At 38.4% G+C, this 14,617-nt stretch overlaps 1 pseudogene across 1 annotated transcript in view; it reads right to left on the reverse strand.

Annotated features, from left to right (window-relative positions):
- The window catches only part of LOC148865088 (putative inactive histone-lysine N-methyltransferase SUVR2), a 59,343-nt pseudogene that overhangs the window by 23,587 nt on the left and 21,139 nt on the right, over nt 1-14,617 (reverse strand). The window contains exons 6-7 of the transcript XR_016109587.1: nt 8,092-8,158; nt 7,897-7,947 (exon numbers count right to left, since the gene is read on the reverse strand). The product of XR_016109587.1 is annotated as a putative inactive histone-lysine N-methyltransferase SUVR2 (transcript). The remainder of the gene's footprint in view (nt 1-7,896; nt 7,948-8,091; nt 8,159-14,617) is intronic.

Here is a 14,617-nt window from a genome sequence, read left to right on the forward strand (position 1 = left end):
AAAGTCAAAATGATGCACAAACTTATGGGAAGCAGGTGGAAACTAATAGGGTGTTTGAATTCTTAGCTGGTCTGAATTCTGAGAACGATATTGTGAGACAGAAACTTCTCACGAGAGAAAATGTGACCTAATCACAAGCCTACGCCTTAGTGCACAGTGAAGAAAGTAGGAGGAAAGTTATGTTGCAGCATCAACCTTTTGAATCAGCCTTGGCAGCAGTCAAACCAAAGTTTGGGGGTGATAAGAAGAGGATATGAAGAAGGAAGACCAGAGGGAGCTAGTATGTGAACATTGCAAGAAACCAAATCATACTAAAGACACATGTTCGAAGTTACATCCACATCTAGTTCCAACAAAGTTCAAAAACAAAAGGGGAAATGCTAATATGGCCGTTACAACTAATGGAGCACCCTCATCAAGTGCAAGATCTACATCCCTAGACACCTTAGTTGTTGTCTGGGCTGCTTTGACTTAGTTGAAAAGTGAAGTTGGCAATTCAACACCATTATCTCAGCCATTAGTCAAAACATCTATTGCTCCCACTTCAAAATTTTTTCATTCAGGTACACGGTCCTCAGCTTATCATGCATCAGCCCTAGGTAACACTGAACCTTGTTGGATAATAGACTCAGGTGCATCTAATCACATCACTTATCCTCAGACAGAGATAGTGTCTATTGCTGACGGCTCTCTTGTTCCTATTTATGGCAAGGGAGACATCAAATTGTCCAATGCCATTTCTTTCCTTCAATTTTACATGTCTCTAAACATAATACTAACTAGCTTTCTGTCAGTAGTATTACTAAAACCCAAAATTGTTCAATGACATTTTTTCCTAATCGATATATTTTTCAAGATTTGGAGACAAAAAAGGTGATTGGGATTGGCCGTGAGACGAATAGAATCTACCTGCATGGAGGGAGCTCACATGGAGAAGACAGTGAAGTTGGGAGATCTTTTGTTTCTCAGTCTATGGGTCAAGTTATGCTTTGGCAAAACCGGTTAGGTCATTTATCCTTTAGGTCTTTGAAAAGTTTATTTCCTAGTTTGTTTGAGTCGGTTCAAATGTCTGATTTGAAATGCGAAAGTTGTGAGATTGCAAAGCATTGTAAAACAACATATCCCTTGAGTAATAAAAGTAGTATTCCTTTTGAAATTGTGCATGCTGATGTTCGGGGACCTTATCACATCACTACTATGGGGGGATACGGATATTTCTTGTTGTTTGTTGATGACTATACTCGTTTCTCATGGGTTTACCTTATGTGTTCTCGAGATGAGGTCCCAACCTTAACACAAACCTTTCATCAGATGATTTTGACCTAGTTTGAAATTTATCCTTTAGGTCTTTGAAAAGTTTATTTCCTAGTTTGCTTGAGCCAGTCCAGATGTCTGATTTGAAATGTGAAAGTTGTGAGCTTGCAAAGCATTGTAAAACAACTTATCCCTTGAGTAATAAAAGTAGTATTCCTTTTGAAATTGTGCATATTGATGTTCGGGGACCTTATCACATCACTGCTATGGGGGGATACGGATATTTCTTGTTGTTTGTTGATGACTATACTCGTTTCTCATGGGTTTACCTTATGTGTTCTCGAGATGAGGTCCCAACCTTAACCCAAACCTTTCATCAGATGATTTTGACCCAGTTTGGGGTCAAAATCAATATCTTCAGATCTGATAATGCAAAAGAGTACTTTCCAAAACCCTTAACCTCATATTTCCTTGACCATGGGATTATTCATTAGGAGTACTTGTCCTCATACTCCTCAGCAAAATGGAGTTGTTGAGAGGAAGAATAAACACATATTGGAGGTAGCTAGAAGGATTATGTTAAGCTCCAATGTGCCTATACAATTCTAGGGAGATGCCATTCATACAACTGTATACCTCACCAACCGAGTTCCTTCACGGGTTTCTAGACATGAAAGTTCCATTTACCCTCTTATATCCTGATGAAGAGTTGTTCACTATTCCTCGTAAGACATTTGGATGTACTTGTTTTGTTCAGACCCTTGGACCTTATCGTTCCAAATTTGATCCTAAGGCCTCAAAATGCATTTTCTTTAGTTATACACAAACTCAAAAGGGATATTGTTGCTATGAACCTACTTCTGGGAGAAGGTTCGTCTCTTTGGATGTCACTTTCTTTCAAGATATACCCTATTATCCTAAGGTTTCTTCTCAGGGGAGAGTAGTGAGGTGGGGATTCATTCACCAGAAATTCCATTGCCAGTCCCTATCAATGAAGGGGAGTGTAGTGAGGAGGGTTGTCAGAGGTGCCAAGATTTGAGAGTTTATCATAAGCAATGGAGGCAGGTTGATTTTGGTCATCAACAGTCCAGGCCAGTCCCAGTTCCTTCTGCAGATCCTAATCCAGGTACCATAGTTCCTTCATCTTCCATTACAGATGAGATACCTTCCATTGTTGAACCTTCACCTCCTTTGGATGACCTTGAGCTTCCCCTTGCAATTCGTAAGGGGAAATGCTGTTTTACCTCATCTACAACACATTGTACTTCACAATTTTTGTCTTATGATCATTTGTCCCCCTCTTACAAGTCCTTTTGGGCATCCATTGTTGTTATTCCCATTCCTAGAATAGTGTAGGAAGCCATGTCAGTCCTTGAGTGGAAAGATGCAATGAAAGTAGAAATGGATGCTCTTCTGAAGAACAATACATGGGAATTAGTTGATCAACCTAAAGGGAAGAAACCAGTGGGGTGCAAATAGGTGTTTGCAGTGAAGCATAATGTTGATGGTTCCGTTGAGAGGTATAAAGCTAGATTAGTTGCAAGGGGATTTACTCAGACATTAAGCATAGACTACTTGAAAAATTTTGCACTAGTAGCCAAGATGAACACTATTAGGGTTTTATTATCTCTTGCAACTGACTACTCATGGCCCTTGTTTCAGATGGATGTTAAAAATGCTTTCCTCAATGGTGACTTGCAAGAAGAAATGTACATGCAGTTGCCCCCTACATTTTATAGTGCAAAAACAGAAAAGAATGTTTGCAGACTAAATAAGGCTTTATATGGACTAAAACAGTCTCCTAGAGCCTGGTTTCATAGATTCAAACAAGCACTTGAGAAGTTTGGCTATGTGCAAGCCCAGTTAGATCACACTCTCTTTATTAAGAAAGTGGATACCTCCTTAACATTGTTAGCTGTATATGTGGATGATATTGTGGTGACAGGGAGTGATACCCATGAGATTGACTCTCTTAAGCAACTCCTTCACCAAGAATTTGAGGTCAAAGACCAGGGAGAGCTACGATATTTCTTGGGTATTGAGGTAGCACGGTCTAAGCATGGGATCTTTTTTTCCAAAGGAAGTATGTCCTTGATTTGTTGAAAGAAACAGGGAAGTTAGGTGTTAAACCAGCTGACACACCTATTGAACAAAATCACAAGATTAATGCAAAAGGTGGAGAGCCCCTTGAGGATAAAGTCATGTTCCAACGATTAGTTGGAAAACTTCTCTATGTATGCCTCACATGACCAGACATCAGTTATGCAGTTAGTGTTGTTAGCTAGTATATGCATTCTCCTATAACTACTCATCTACTTGTAGTTGAGAGGATACTAACATATTTGAAAAGATGTCCAAGCAGAGGTATACTATTCAAAAATAATGGTCACATGAAAATAGAAGTTTACACAGATGTCGGTTGGGTTGGATCTATTGATGAGATCTAGCCCTGGGTATTGTGCCTTTGTAGGGGGTAATCTTGTCTCTTAGAAGAGGAAGAAACAAAATATCGTTGCCCGTTCCAGTGCTGAAACTGAATATAGATCAATGGCAAATGGTGTGGCTGAAGTATTGTGGTTGAAATCCCTATTTGAGGAGTTGGGTATCACTTATGAGAAACCTCTAATATTGTATTGTGATAATCAGACTGCTATTAAAACAACCCATAATCTGGTACAACATGACAGAACTAAACATATTGAAGTGGACCAACACTTTATCGGAGAGAGAGTTGTTTCACAAGAAGTGTGCCTTCTCTATATCACCTCTAGTATGTAACTTGTAGATCTCTTCACCAAGGCAGTTCCAAAAACAAAGCTCAAGACAAACCTATGCAAGTTGGGAATGACAAACATCTATTCCCAACTTGAGGGGGAGTGTAGAGATCATTAATGTGGTTTTGTGTGGTCCCCCAAAATGTTTTGTTTGTTTATTATGCTGAATGTTTAGTCTTTCTGTTTAGTTACAGTCGACAATTATTTTCTGTTAGTAGTTATTTATTTCTTTTGTAAACAGTAGGGGCAATTCAGGTTTTTCTCCTATTATTTAATTGTTAACATAAATAGCAGTGAGGGGCGATAGTCAAATTGATCACCCATATTCTTTGACTTCTCCTTTTTGTTTTCTTCTTCTCTTCTCCTCTCCTTCTTTTTCTCTAATTCTCATATCTCTCTCTTGATTCTGTATATTATATCTAGGACTGATTACAGCCCCACTTGACAACTGATTGATGATTAAAAAAAGGGTAGAAGAAGGAAAGGCTTGTTGGCTAGAAAGAAATTTTTAAGAAGTGGAGATTTAAGAGGCAGTCTTCTTGGTGGATAGATCTAAGGCATCAAGCCCTGATGATTTTACAATGGCCTTCTACCAAGATTGTTGGGAGATTTTGAAAGATGAATTTTGTGAAGTATTCAAAGAGTTTGCAAGAAATTACATAATAATCCCAGGAGTTAATGCTACTTTTTTGGCTTGAATTCCCAAAAGGGTTTACGCTTCTCACCCTAAGGACTTTAGACCTATCAGTGGTGACTATTATCAACAAGATTCTAGCTAAGGTACTATCTTTGAGGATCAAAGAAGTTTTCCCCTCCTTAATCAGCAAATCCCAATGGGCCTTTATGAAAGGGAGACAAACCACAGATCGAATTCTGGTAGCGAATGAGTGCCTAGAGGACATGAGAAGAATTAAGAAGAAATGTTTCATTCGTAATCTAGATTTGGAAAAAGCCTATGATTTGTTGGATTGGCAATTCCTGTTACAAGTTTTGTGAAAATGTGGGTTTGGAGAAGGTGTTGTAAGTGGATCCAGGGTTGTGTCAGTTCTAGTCACCTTTCTATCATGGTTAATGGGGTGGTAAATTTCCAGCTTGTAGAGGTGTAAAGCAAGGGGACCCTTTATCACCTTTCCTTTTTACCTTATTTGCAAATGTACTAGATTGAATGATCTCAAAGGCTGATGAAGTATCAAAAAAAAAATCTCAAAGTCAAAGACTGATAGGGAGAACATCAATGGATGGAAAATAGGCAGGGATTGAGTGTTAGTTTCTCATCCTCAATTTGCAGATGATATCTTAATTTTTTGTGAAGGTAGAAATATTGATAAGGTGAGGAATTTGAAGCTATTGGTGAAAAGATTTGAAAGGATTTCCAATCTGAGAATCAATCTTGAAAAGAGTAGTGTAGGAGGGCTGAATCTGGAAAATAGAGAGATTGAAGCTATTACAGGTTGCTTAAAATGCTCTATTTGTAATCGGCCTTCAACCTACTTGGGACTTCCTTTAGGGTCCCAGTTGTAGAAAAGTATGAAAAAAGTTCAGCCTCGTGAAAGAAGAAATTTATTTCTTTGGGAAGTAGAATCATTTTGATTTGAGCCACCCTTGCTAACCTCCCAACCTATTTTCTCTTTGTCTTCAGGATTCCTTCTAGGAAAGCTAATAAACTAGAGAAGCTAATGAGGAATTTCCTTTGGGAACCAAGGATCATCTAGTAAGTGGGAGGTGGTGTGTAAAAGTAAAGAGGAGGGAGGTTTGGGAATAGGAAATTTTAGACAAAAGAACACAACACTTTTGGGGAAGTGGTTGCGGAGGTGGCCCTTAGAGAGAGAGAGACATTATGGCATGAGGTGGTAACAAGTATCCATGGTCGTAAAGAACGGATGGGATGTTGGGGTATCTAGGTGGGCAACTCTAGCAACACCTTGGAAGGCAATTCACAATATTCTTCCCCAACTTCATGAATTTATTAGGTATGATGTGTGCTTTGGTAATTCAGTTCTTTTTTGGGAAAATAGTTGGATTGGAGAGGTTCCTTTGAAGGACCTCTTACAGTCATTATTCAATTTATCACAATATAAAAAAGAGCCCGTGTCAAAATTCTTCTCCTCCCTGGAATCTCCCTTGACACTAGTTTAGGACTTTGATTTCTGTAGAGGTCTAAGGGATGAAGAGAGAGAGAGACTAACTGACCTTTTTGAGCTTCTTGAAAAAATTTGCTTGGACCCATCTGAACCAAACAAAAGAATTTGGACGCCTTTGCCCCCGGGTCAGTTCTCTTATGCTTCATTTTTCAAGGCCCTTTGTTGCTTTGAAGTCCAAGTCTTCTCTTACAATGAGGTCTGGTGCAAGCCTATTCCCCCTAAGATCTTAGCTTTCTATTGGGGCATATTCTATGGGAAGGTACACACCCTCGATAATCTACAAAAGAGAAGACCTTATCTTTGCATTTCACCTCACTGGTGTACTCTTTGCAGATATCATGGTGAGGACTGTTACCATTTACTAATTTCCTATAATGTTCTACAGATTTGTGGGATTGACTCTTTTGTCTTTGGGTGCAGGTGGAATAGGCTAGCAATTGTAAGTTTGCTTTTTGATCCATCTACCTTTCCTTGGCATCATCGGATAGGAAGATTAATGTGGAGATGTGCAAAGCAGCTTTTCTCTGGACAGTGAGGGAAGAAATAAATGCCATAATTTTTCCAGAGAAGGAAAGAAGCATACAAGAATTAAAGGACTGCATAATACATAGGGCCATTTTGTGGCTGAAATCTTTGGACTTATTTCACCATTTCTCTTTTAATTATCTTTGGAGGCATTGGGCAGTAGTGGAAAGTAGCTCCTCAAGGAAGAACAAAGTGTATATGAGTTGGGCACCCCCTCCTGAAGAATTTATGAAATTAAATTTTGATGGCAGTAGTCAAGGTAACCCAGGCCCTCTAGAATGGAGGGTTTACAAGGAATGAAAGTTGTAATGTAGCTATCTTATACTCCGGTCCTCTAGGTGTGAGGGACTCTAGGGCAGAATTACTAGCTTCCCTCCAAGGGGTACAATTTGCATTACAGGTAGTAGTGCAACAGCTACTATTAGAAGGTGACTATAAGGTGGTGGTGGGGTGGCTGCAAAACCCAAAAAAAAGTGGTCTGGTGTTACAAAAATGAACTAAATAAGTATCTATCAAAAAAAAAATGAACTAAAAATTTTCAAGTGGCTGACAAGGAATATATGCTTAAGGATAAAATGGGTGGGAAGATCAGCTAATGCTATGGCTGACAGCTTAGGCAAGCAAGGGGCAAATAGGGAGCAATTGTATTGGGCACAGTTGTAACTTTTTCTCTTCTTTCTCTAATAAAATCTCATTACTTATCAAAAAAAAGAAACCTACCAAGTTAAAACTTGTACAGATTTATTTATGTCTGGTTTATTTCTGCTTTGTTGGATTTAGGCAGCCAGGCATATAGTTATTATTTTACACTTATTTTGGCGATATATAAATGCTCTCTACCCCCTTCTTATTAATTTCCTCATTCTTAATCAAATAAAATAGAGTTCATCAAATAAATTTAGATTCAAGAGAAACAACTAAACTAACATATCATAAACTTGTGAGTGTAAGTAAACATTCATAAAGTAAACACAAAGAAGAAAAAGAAAATGTCACTTAAATAAGAGAAGTTGTAATTAAACTTGCATGATAAGGGAACAAGAATGAAAATAAATTTTGAACTCGATAAGCATGGTCATCAAAAAAATACTGGCAGTACGTATGTAAAAAAGGCCTGAAAAACAACAGATTCATTTATGATTGCAAAGAACATAATGTCTAAAACCTGAGATAGAACATTCATAGCAACTTAGCCCCCTTACCCAAGTTAGCTCTTCCATAGCATCTACTTTTCTTGTTGTGAAAAAGGCAAGCTACATTTTAGGAATAAAACATTGGTCTATTAGATATAATTCTTTCTCATGTAATACTCTTAAACTACAATTCAACATGTACAAAATGGATAAGAGAAGTACAAGATAAATAAATACTCTTAAAGAAGAGCAGTAAAGCCATACATGATAGTAGTGATGGTCAGGCGTTTCAACTTTGACGGGGATCTCAACCAAGTTAGCATCAAAACATCTACAAGGATGAGAAGTACAAGATAAATAAGATCAAAATGAATGACAATTCAGAATAAATTTTTTTCTACTAATAATTGAAATAACAAAAAAAAAAAAATCATCACAACATTACTTTCAAAAACAGAAGAATAGACATTGGATGTTTCTAAGGTGCCTAGGGCTAAATGGTAGTGGGAACAAGCTAGAAAAACATTTCTCTCTTCACTCCCACTCTCCTTTCAAAGAGAGACATGGGTATAAAAGGGAGTAGACTTAAAAAAATAACACCCATAAAAATTACTTTTCTTGCTAAAGTAGGATCAAAGCAGCAATATCCTTTTTTGTCAAATGCAAAACCAAGAAAAATACACCCAAACAATTGCAAAGGAACTAAAAACAAAACAATTGGGATACAATAGGCTTGAAGGCATTAGACCCCAAAATGTAAGGAGACATTTGTGAAATAGGTGCTTGTATGCATTGCATCCCCCCCCCCCAGTATGAGAAAGGAACATTATTATTGAACATATGACTTCTAGACACTAGAACAATATGAAAATTTTTTCTTTTAGCCACCCCATTTTAAAAGGTAGTACAAGCACAAGAACTTTGATGAGCTCCATGTTCCAAAATATGATAAAAGATTCTTCTCAAAAATGGCATAATCAGGATGAAATGATTTAGTTCATATAGTACCATTTGATGACATTGATGCATTTTGTCCAAAGAACATATTCAATATAATCAAGAAAAATGAAAAAGAAAACTTCCAAAAACAACAAGAAATAGCAATAACCATTGATAGTAGAAACATGATATGGCCCCCTATAGAGAAGATGGGTCGAATGGCTCATAGGTTGTCTATCCTTTCATATGTTTATATTCTTTTCTGTAGTGGGCCTTATTATGGGCCCATTCTTTCTATGTTATGTTCTTTTAATTTTTGGCCCAACTAAGGACCTCTTTGTAAATTATTCAAGTTTAACTTAATAAAACAGTGTTAGGGAGTACAAGGAGAGATTAAGGTTCGAAACTCTCTCTCTCTGAACCCTTATTGCCACCATCTTCTTCTTCATCTTTTCTTTTGATTTCTGTTGTTCTAGTGCTGGAGGCTTCAGCCTGAGTCGCCTAATTCTTGGAGGTCATTGGAGATTGAAGAAGTTGCCCAAGATTCAAATCTCTTGGAGAGTGGTCTGGTGACCAGGAAGAATTAGAGAAAATAGGTCAGTTTTTGATTTAGAGCTTTAATCAGAGATTGTAAGTTGTGCTCAATAGTTTCTGGATTGCTTTTACTGTTCTAGATTGTTGAAGTGTCTGAAGTTTCTTTGGGAATAATACAACTATTCAGCTGTTCTTTTAGTCTGGTTTAGCCCAGAATTTCTGGGTTGGTTTCACTTTTTTTCTGGACTGTCAAGTAGCTAAAATACCTCTAGAATCTGTACTGCTGTTTATTGTTTCCCTTGAACTATTTTTGGGCCCCTGTACAGACTGTTCTTTGGGCTGTTTTTATTTCTGACAGTGCGGTCTTCTCTACTGCCCACACTGTGTTTGTTAAAAGGCCTCTTCACCAGTACGGACTATTCTCTGCTATTTTTGGGGTACTGTTTGGTCAGTACCTGGAATTTCTGTTTAGAAAAGGAGCTTGGACTGGGTGCTCAGTGTTTGGAGGTTTTCTGATTTTATTTCTTTAAGGCCGAACCAAGTTGGTTGGTGTCCCGTGTAGTCAACAAGGTGCTACTTTTGTTAAACTCTTCAGAGATTGAAAACAAGAATGTTGCTGAATTCGGACAGGTTCCGGGAGCTTCTATTGACTCTTTACTGACTATGACCACAGTCAATGGAACTAATTATCTGGCATGGTCACAATTGGTAAAAATTCATATCTGTAGTAGAGGAAAGTGGGTTTTATCTCTGGGAGCAAGAAGGCTCCCTTAGAAGATGATTCATCTTATGAGAAGTGGATGCAAGAGAATTATATTGTTATTGGGTGGCTTGTGAACTCAATGTAGCCACAGATTAGCCAACACTATTTGTGGATGAATTCAGCCAAGGAAATTTGGGATAGTGTTGCAGAAACCTATTCCCAAAAATTAAATGTGGCTAGAGCTTACAAGTTGAGAAGTGATGTGAAGAATTTAAGACAGGGAGAGAAACCTTTAGCTGTATACTTCTCAACACTGAAGTCTTTGTGGCAAGAGATAGACTTGATAGAAACTGTAACCTGGGACACCACTAATGATGCAGAGACCTACAGGAAATTGGTTGAAAGAAACAGGATGTTTGAGTTCTTAACCGGACTAAACCCAAAGTATGAAATTACAAAACAGAATGTTTTATCCAAGGAGAATGTCTCACTGCCACAAGCATATGCATTGGTAAGTAGTGAAGAGAGCAGAAGGATTGTCCAGGCTCAAGGCGCTGCTGGTCTAAATAATCACTTTGCTAATATGGGAGTGAAACCCAAAGGAGTTGCATGGACTTTTGGTGGCTCAGGGAAGAAAGTGGTTGTATGTGAGTACTGTAAAAGGCTAAAACATACTAAAGACAAGTGCTGGAAATTACATCCTGAACTTGTTCCTCTTTGGTTTCAGAAAAAGCATGATAGTAAAAGGGCAGGGAGTGCTAATGCGGATGTTGGTCCAGATTGTGACAAGTACCATATTGAAGAGATGGCTGCTAGTGCACAGCAGCCATGAAAGCAGAATATGAGAAGTTTGGGAAGATGATCAATCACCGAGAGGGTGTGACTTCTCCTTCCAACCCTTCAGGAAATTCAGCCTCTTCTGCATTTGCTCATTCAGGTATAAGGGCTTCTGCCAATCATGCAACCATTTCAAGTAATCTTAAGATCCCTTGGATTATTGATTCAGGTGCTTTTGATCATATGACCAACCTTTCTACCTTGTTTGTTTCATATGATTTGCTTCCTAGACGTGACAATCACCCTAGCCGATGGTTCTCTTGCCTCTATCTCTGGCAAGGAAACCATCAAGGCTATAGATTCCTTGTTCCTACTTTTTCCCTTCATGTACCTAGACTAAATACAAATTTGTCATCTGTAAGTAGTCTAACCAAGTCATTAAACTGTTGTATAACATTCTTTCCTTCCTACTGTGTTTTTCAGGATTTAGAGTCTCGGAAGGTGATTGGGAGTGGCCATGAGGTGAATGGAATATACCTGCTTGATACTCCGGGACAGTGCCCTGAACAGCCTGGAAATGTTGCTTTTGAGTCTATATCTTCAAAGTCTATCAATTGAGTCATGCTATGTCATTTTCGTTTGGGTCATCTTTCCTTTTCTGCATTGAGTCATTTATTCCCTGAACTGTTTAAGGAAACTAGTTTGTCCAGTCTTCATTGTGAGTCTTGTGAGTTATCAAAGCATTGTAGAAACAATTATCCTTTGAGTAATAAAAGATCTTCTTCTCCTTTTAATATTGTGCACTCTAATGTGTGGGGGCCTTACCACTTACCCTCTATGGGTGGCTACAAATATTTTATCTTGTTCATTGATGACTTTTCTCGATTTACTTTGATATTCCTGAAAAAATCCCATGATGAAGTTCTCAGACTTGTGAGACAATTCCATGAATTTGTCCTATCCCAGTTTGATATCAGGATTAAAATTTTCAGATCTAACAATACAAAAAAATATTTTAACAAGAATTTATCCTACTATCTCTCTGACATGGGGGTTATTCATCAAAGTTCCTGTGTTAGGACCCCAGAACAGAATGGAGTTGTTGAAAGGAAAAATAGGCATATTGTTGAAGTTGCAAGAAGTATCTTGTTTGCCTCACATGTTCCTACAAAGTTTTGGGGTGATGTTGTTCTCACTACTACCTACCTTATAAACCGCATGCCATCCAGGATCTTGGGGTTTAAGTCTCCTTTCAGTCTTCTTCATCCGAACAATGAGCTTTTTTCTATTCCTCTTTGTGTCTTTGGTTGCACTTGTTATGTACATATTCCTAGTGTCCAAAGACAAATTTGAACCAAAAGCCCACAAGTGTATCTTCCTTGGTTATTCCCCCACACAGAAGGGTTATTGTTGCTTTGATCCAAAGGTTGATACTCAATATGTCACAATGGATGTCACCTTTGATGACCTTTCTTCCTTTTATGGATCCTCCATGGATGGACATTGTCCAAAGGGGGAGGATTTGTCACAGGTCTTTGCTCTTCCTCTTCCTGTCTAGGTTGAGTCTCTTATTGAGTCTCTTTCTTCTTCAAATGAATCAAGGGAGGATCAATGATTCCACTCTCCCTGTCCCAATGTTCCCCCCCCCTTTACCTCCTCGTCCTCTCTTTAATCCTAGGATGTATCAAAGGCAAAGATCCAAAAATGAGCAGGTTGTTTCCCCTATAACACATCAGCCTCGTGCACTTCCAGTTACAGATGAGACAACAGGTACTTTTTCAGCCCCTTTGGAGCCATCCTTCCCTGACCTTGATATTCTCATTGCTGTTAGGAAAGGAAAACGGAAGTGTACTGCACATTGCATTTCCAAACACCTTTCTTATAGTCTGCTTTCTCCTTCATACTTTGCCTATCTCTCTTCTATTGCCTCTAACCCTATTCCCAAGTCTGTGTCAAAAGCTCTTAATATTCCAGAATGGAGGGATGCTAATGAGATCCGAAATTGATGCCCTACACAAAAATGACACTTGGGAAGTGATTGATTTGCCTGAAGGGAATGACCCAGTTGATTGTAAGTGGGTCTTTACCATCAAATATCATGTTGATGGCACCATTGAGAGGTACAAGCTAGGCTAGTTGCAAAAGGCTATACACAGACATATGGGATTGATTATCTGGGGACCTTTGCACCTGTTGCCAAGATGACATCTGTGAGAGTTCTTCTATCTTTGGCTGCTTACTCTGACTGGTCACTTTATCAATTGGATGTAAAGAATGCATTTATGAATGGAGAATAACATGAGGACATTTATATGTCTCTTCCTCCAAGGATGTATGAACCAAATATGAAAGAAAAGGTATGCAAGCTTAAGAGATCTCTTTATGGACTAAAACAGTCCCCTAGAACATGATTTGAGAGGTTTAGAGCTGCCCTTGTTAACTTTGGCTATGTATAGACACAGTTTGATCATACTCTCTTTGTGAAGAGGAGTGGACTCCTGGCAGTATACCTAATTGTGTATGTTGATGATATTGTTGTGATTGGTAATGAAGTTTTAGGAATTAATGATCTCAAATCTTTCCTCCATACAGAGTTTGAGATTAAAGATCTGGGAGAATTGAGATACTTCCTTGGCATAGAAGTTGCTAGATCCAAGGATGGGATTCTTATCTCCCAAAAGAAGTATGTTCTTGATTTGGCTTTGAAATAGGGAAGATGGGTGCTAGACCAGTTGCTACTCCTATTGATATGAGTAATAAACTCTTTGCTTCAGATGGAACATTGTTAGAAGACAAAAGAATCTTCCAGAGACTTCTTGGAAAACTTTTGTATCTATGCATGACTCGGTCAGACATTGCATATGTTGTCAGTTGCATCAACCAATTCATGCATGCTCCCCGAGACACTCATATGGCAGTAGCAGAGCGAATCCTATGTTAATTGAAGGGCTCCTTGGGAAAGGGAATTCTGTTTGCCAAGCATGGTCATATGAAACTTGAAGCCTATACTGATGCTGACTAGGCTAGAAACATTAATGACAGAAGATCTACTTCTAGATATTGTAGCTTGGTGGCTGGTAATATTGTTTCATGAAGAAGCAAGAAACAATCTGTTGCTGCTCGATCTTCAGCAAAAGCAGAATACAGAGCCATGGCACATGGAATTTCTAAACTATTGTGGTTAAAATCATTGATGGAGGAACTGGGGTTGAGCATGACAAGCTAATGATGTTATACTGTGATAATCAGGCCGCCATCAACATTGCTCACAACCTAGTGCAACATGACAGAACTAAGCATATTGAAATTGATAGACACTTCATTCGAGAAAGAGTGGCTTCGGGTGAAGTATGTCTTCCTTTCATCACCTCTAAAAGACAGCTAGCAGATTTTCTCACCAAGGGCATTCCCAAGGAAAAACTTCAACATTATACTAGGAAGCTTGGCATGATTGACATCTATGCTCAACTTGAGGGGGAGTGTAGAGAAGATGGGTCGAATGGCCCATAGGTTGTCTATCCTTTCATATGTTTATATTCTTTTTTGTAGTGAGCCTTATTCTGGGCCCATTCTTTCTATGTTATGTTCTTTTAATTTCTGGCCCAACTAGGGGCCTCCTTGTAAATTATTCAAGTTTAACTTAATAAAAGTGTTGTCAGTTGTTTATATATTCAGGTTTAGTACCATAAGGGTAATGTTGTAATTTCTCCTCTATTTATATTGTTCGGCTGTACTAGTATAAATAATAAAATCCTTCTTTCGCCCCTTAGTTGATGAGGGCTTTCAGTCACTTGACTCACCTCTCTTTTCTCTTCTCCTCTTCTCTCTTCACTTGCT

This window comes from Nelumbo lutea, chromosome 3 (assembly GCF_056320005.1).
Source record: "Nelumbo lutea isolate HS-2025 chromosome 3, American lotus-T2T, whole genome shotgun sequence".
In the NCBI taxonomy this organism is placed as follows: domain Eukaryota; kingdom Viridiplantae; phylum Streptophyta; class Magnoliopsida; order Proteales; family Nelumbonaceae; genus Nelumbo; species Nelumbo lutea.